This window comes from Felis catus, chromosome X, assembly GCF_018350175.1.
Source record: "Felis catus isolate Fca126 chromosome X, F.catus_Fca126_mat1.0, whole genome shotgun sequence".
NCBI classification, from domain to species: Eukaryota; Metazoa; Chordata; class Mammalia; order Carnivora; family Felidae; genus Felis; species Felis catus.
This window is the reverse complement of record NC_058386.1, coordinates 120,607,656-120,614,024: the sequence shown is the minus strand read 5'-3', so window position 1 is coordinate 120,614,024 and position 6,369 is coordinate 120,607,656.

The window sequence follows — 6,369 nt, the reverse complement described above, 5'->3', positions numbered from 1 at the left end:
CATACGTCATCTAGGTTTTTCTAACATTACTCAATTCTAAAATTGTTCCTTTGTATAATCACTCAATAAGGAGTAACATGATTGTTTTGTCATAACGTTCCCTCCTGGCCTTTGCTTATTGATTGATTTCTTTTATTGTTTTTATTATGTATCTATGTTTATCTATAATTTATAAAGTATTTGCTTTGCTGTTTTCATGAAAGGTCATTTATCTCTCAACACCTCAAGTGGAACAGTTATAGGGACACGACCTCTTAGTTGTCTCCCTGTACCATTCGTGGTTTGGAAGAACAAAAGTGTTCACCTGGGTCCGAGGTGCCAGGAAGGGGGCCAAGAGGTCCTTAGAAACCCACGCCTTATACATTCTGAGAGAGACAATGCACCTAGGAACCAATGAATCATTCTGTACTTTAACCGACTAGGTTCAATCATCATCTGGAATGCCTCCTGGGGGCCAAATGGGCCCAGGGGTCAGAGTGACCTGTGTCCATAGATACACTCCTTAGTTGCCGGAGTGCGGCTTTTGGATCCATATGTCTCTCCTTCGTTGGCCGCCTTTGCTGGCAACTGCATGAGGCTATCCTTCCTGCAAGTAGAGGAGTCTCCATAGGGAGTGGCAAGGGCTAAATGTAAGGCCGCACAGTTTCTTGCGGAACCTTTTCTTCCCTAACGGTTCTTTTCCCAGGGGGCCTGCCGAGGGCAATTCCCCAACAGACAATACCCCAGGTAGTTTTAAGGCCAAATTACCTAAAAGCGGGAGGACAAGAAGCTTCCCTGTCCGTGGGCCGCCCCGCAGTCACCAATCCGTCCACGGCCCGGGCCCTGCCACTCAGGCTGGGACAGCTCGGCTTCCAGTAGTCCCTGACTCATATATTACCTGTCTATGCCTGTAGACATCTACAAAACATATCATTCTATAAAACAAGATCATCCCAGATGGGAAAGGACACACAGGGCACTAATATTTTGGCAGAGTCCAAACGGAAGCCTGTATATGTGTTATCTATCCAAAGGACAGATGCGGCAGGCAATTGGTAGAAGTTCAGTTTTCAGCCATTTGTTGCAGAGGTATGGCAAATATCAGAGACTTAGTTACAAGAGGACTGGGATATAAGGCAGACGTTTTATCCGTTAAGGTTCCAGGTTAAATGTAGGGTTCCCGATGTTTGGGAGACATGTCTATGAGGCGGAGAACCTAGGTAGTACAAGGTCGGAGCTTCAAGTTCACAGTGGAACCAGTAGCTGAGTCAGCGAGCACTCTAGGACCTCAATGCCTATGACCAGGTTTTGTCCCCGGGGTCAGGGCAGAATTGAGGTGACATGTGGGGATGAAATAAATTCAGTTTACATGTTTGGAAGAACATGGAGTCAGGGTACTAGACATGCCATAAAGCATCTAATGTATAGAATAAGAAGTTGGCTATACGAAGCATGGTGGTTAGTGGCATACATCATACATAGACTTCCAGCAAATCCAATCAATCAACAAAGATTTAGTGATCACCTAATGTATTCCAGGCACTAGATACTCAACGAGGAAGAAAACGTTGTTCTAGATGATCACTGTATCTACTATATACCACAAATTACAGTACAGCATGTACGAGCTACTAGAAAGATATGTACGATAGGACCACGTGACTTTGCCTGGGGAAATAAAGAAAGATTGCAGGCAAGAGGTAGTATTTGAACCAGATTTTGAACGATGAGTAGGGCTTATCCAGGATACGAAGGTGAGGAAGACTTTTTGAGGGGACTAGAGCAATATCCAGAAAGGCATGGAGTTAGGAAAGGGCCTATTGTGTCAGTTGAGGTAGGTAAGAGTACATAGTGAGGAATGTTTGAAGAGATAAATGGAAAGGTAGGTTGGGCGAGATTGTGAAGGGACTTGTATGTTAAGAAGTTTAGAATGTTAAGTTCCAGGACAGCTGATACTCTTAACACTGCCTGTTATAGTGAATTTCAAAATGTACGCTGGTCTGAGCACAATATACTAAAAGTTTATTTTTTGCTCACGTATATTCCAAAGCTGTACTTCCGATTGAGAGGTGACTCTACTCCCAGTGTTGACTTTCTTCTTGATGCTCCATAATCTTTAACACATGACCTCCAACATTGCTGTGCTCTTTTGTATCACCCTGGCAGAAGGGCAAAGAGCAAGGAAAATAGCTTATGGGAAGATAGACATTGAGACCAGGCCTGGAAGTGATATTTGGCACTTCTCACATTCCACTGAGCAGAATACAGTCAGGTAGCTACACCTAACTGCAAGGGAGTCTGGGAAATGTCTGTGAGCCCAGGGGTAGGAGAAATGCATATAATGAATAGCCAGTGTATGCCACTCTCTTGGTGTGTTTCTAGTGCCTAGTAATAGACACTCACTAAATGTTTGCTGAATGAATAAATGAACAGGGCTTTTGCTTTGCTTTTTGATTTATTTTTTCCTGTCAGAGTGATGTGAGTTTATTATTTTTTAATTACAAAGGAAACATATTCTTCTTGTAAATATGTAAGTAAATAATTAAGAAATGTGCAATGTCAATACTTTGTTAGGATAACTGGTGGTTGTGGAGCGGTTTGACCAGATTGGGAGAGGCAGGTGGTGGGCAAGCAGTTAAGAGGCTGTTCCAATAGCTTAAGAGAAGAATGTTTGACTCAGGGCAGTAGGAATGAGTATAGGAAAGGCTGAATGTGAGACCCATTCCCCAGGGAGCATTAAAAGGACTTGGTGGTGAATATATTTCGTGGGGTGAGAAAGAAAGAGGAGTAGAAGGTGATGTACTACACGGTGCAGCTCAGCAATGGGATAGAGAATGCATTAGTTTTCGATTGTTGCCATAACAAACTATAGCAAATTTAGCAGCTTAAAACAACATCCATTTGTCAAAATCACAATTCTACAAGTTCAGAAGTCTAGGCAATCTTAACCAGGCATTCTGTTAGGGCAACACAAAGGCAAAATCAAGATGGTGGCTCACCTAAGCTTTTGTCTTGGGGCTCTTGGGTGGGGGAAATCAGCTTTGAAGCTCATTGAGGCAGTTGGCAAGAATTCAGTTCCTTCTTACCATTTCCACATGGTCTCTTTCATCTTCCAGTCAGCAACGTGGGTCGAGTACTTCTCAGGCTTTAAATCTCTCTCAACTCCACTTCTGCTGCATCTTTCTACTTCCTCTTCTGCGTTTAGGGCTCTCATATCGTTACATTGGGCCCACCCAGATAATCCAGGCCCATCTCCTTACCTTGAGGTCATCTGTAAAGTCCCTTTTGCCAGGTAATGTAATGTATCCACAGGCATGACACCAGGGGGCAAATGTCATGGGGTCAAAATTGGGCTTACCACATGGAATGTGCAGGAAACATACCACATGGAATGTGAGTTGACTCATTTAACAGCCATTCTAGCCTCTTTGGAGTACATTTCCCTGTACTGTTCCCTCTGCAGCTGAGGTTCTGGATGTGATTTAGGTTCTGCTAATCAGATGTACTCCCAGGAGACTTGAACTTGGGATTGCTGTAAGGGGGAGAGAGGAGTGTGTGAGACATCTGTTTTGGCTGGTGAGAACTGGAGCACCACTGACATGGTTCTGGCACCAGCAGCTATCGTGGTGACTTCTTGATTCAGCAGGCAGCTGTAACTTAAACCAGCCCACACACCAGATTCTCCTTGATTGTTTCGCTCATTGATACACGGATCTCCTACTGAATGTCTTCCTATGGGCCTGTGGATTTGCCAAGGTTACCTACTTTAGTGGAGGCTCTGTCCTATTTCGACAACTGAAGAAATGGAAAATCAGATGTTAAAGGGACTTCCCCAAGGTCACACAGTGATGAGAGCTGAGATTTAACTTCAAAATTCTTCCATTGTGTGAGCGAAGCCTGCTTTGTTTGTTGTTGTTGTTCTTGCGAAAGATTAGAATCATTTTCCCTAAAATGTGTGGTTTATAGCCATGTTCTGGGTTCTAACCTTGACCTTATGTGGAAGTCAGCCATTTTCAAAGAGCTTTCACATCCATAGCTTCATTGAATGTCAGGGATCATAACTGGGGACTCAGGGATTATGGAAGGGGGGGGAAGGAAAAGAGAATATCCCTCCTGAAGTTGTCATAAGCAGCCCTGAAACCTGCAATTTGCAGTTTAAACTGATTCTGAGAGAGCCACACTTTTGTACTCGCTGCCCGCATAGAGTGACCTCCCAGAGACCACGTAATTTCAGGAAGACTGCTCCAGAAGCACACAAAGAACTTGGATTCTGTAGACACAGCTGCACCTGCTGCCACAGGAGATAAATGAGGTGCTCTGGCAGGTCAGCCGGAAGAGACAAGCTGGGCTGTCACGTTCGTACAGTGACAGATGCCTGTGCTCATGTAATGTGAGACAGAGTCTCTGGAGCTGGAAGAGACAAAGAAATGCCACATTTTCATAATTTCTTTAAAAATGCAAAGGATGTCGCAGGGTTGTTATGTAAAAGTTGCTGCTTTGTGAAGGTAGGGAATTGTTTCTTTCAGGAAAGGGCACCATGAGTGAGAAAAGGAGCTATGAGTCTACCCCTGGCAAGGGTTAAAGCAGCCTCAGGATGGGCTCACTTGACTAAGTTTGGATGTGGCCTGGGGGCAGGGTGCTGGAGGAGTGAGGAGGCTTAGGGAGTGAGGGCCTATATTTTGCCTTGGAGCTCTGTGTCATGCTCTTCCACCTAAGGCGGAAGCTCTTGGAAGCAGAGCCTCTGGTTTCTCCTTCACCCCTATATCTGTAATGATTAGAAAAATACCTGCCATATTTTAAGGACTTAATAAATATTTGCAGCTTGACCATTGTAAATAATTACTAGAGCTAGATTGTGTAAACAAGAGGTCAGCAAACTGCCCAGCTCGTGGGCCAAATCAGGCCCATTGCCTGATTTTGCAAATAAAGTTTTATTGGCACACAGCATGCTCATTCATTTGTGTATTGTCTGTGCGCTGCAATAGCAGAGCTGAGAAGTCGTGACAGAGACCATATGGCTTGTAAAGCTGAAAATATTTACTATCTGGCTCTCTACAGGAAAAGTTTCTTGACCCCTGGTGTAAAGTACAACTTAAAGAACGTTACCCTGTAGCAGATGGGAAAAGATACCTTTATTTTGACTCCACGTAGCCCTTCAGCTACCAGGACGTTTCTTTGCTCTCATTTGAAGAAAAGCTCTTCAAAACAGTTTTCTGTACGGTCTGTAATTCTTCTCTTCACATTTTCTTTTAAATCTACTCCACTGAAGCTTATACCCTCATTGAAATTGCTCTTGTCAAGATCACCAGTGTTGTGAAATCTGTGCTCAAATTTGTCATCCTATTATTTGACGTAGCAGTAGTATCTGACATGGTTGGGCACACTTGGAACATTTTCTTGTCTTGGCTTCTGGGTTACCACATTTCTTCTAGTTTCACTGTTTGCTCCTTCTTATCATACTTTCTTAGTCCTTCCTCATCGTATTGGCCTCTTAAGATGAAGGTCCCAGGGATCAGTTCTTGGCCTTCACTTAGGCTATCGAAATTGCCTTGGTGATTCCATCTGGTTTCATATCATTAGGTACCATTACACAACCATGACTTTCAAATTTCGGTCTCTAGCCTGGATCTCTCCTCTGACCCACATATCTAACTTTTGCCCCTCTGTTTGAATATCTCCAATTTAACCTAGTCCAACAGAAAACCTGATAATTCTTCCTCAGACATGCTCCTCCTACAGTCTTCTCTATCTCTGTTGATGGAAATTCCCTTTTCCCGGTTGCTCAGGCCAAAACCCTTTGAATTATCCTTGACTCCTCTTGCTTACACTCCACATCCAATCCATAAGCAAATTCTGTTGACTATACTTAAATTACATATCTAGGCTCTACCCCCTTCTCACTACTTCTTTTGCTAAAGTCATAGTCTATCACTGCAGTCTCCCACCTTCATGAGATAGCTTTTGATTTGTCTCCCTGCTTTGTTCCTTCATCCCCTTTCTCTATTTTCAACATAACATAATATTCCTGTTAATTTAAATCACATAACTCCTCTAAATTTAATTTAATTTCACAAATGACTTGTTAATTTAAATCCCATAACTACCCTCCTTAAAACTCTCCGATGGTTCCCATGTCACTGAGAATAAAAACCAAAGTACTTGCGATAGCCTATATGGACCTATGTGATCTGGCCCTCTTATCTCTCTGTCCTCATATGCCACCACTCTGGCAGTCATGCAAATGCTTTCAGAGATCTCCTGCTGCAGAGAGAAGAATTTACAGACAGTTCCAGCTGCTGTGCTCTGAAATCCATTGCTAGGTTTATGCCAAGGCCATGCTTCTCATGACTGTTCTCAGGCAATGACTGAGCGCAGCCAAGATGCTGAGGC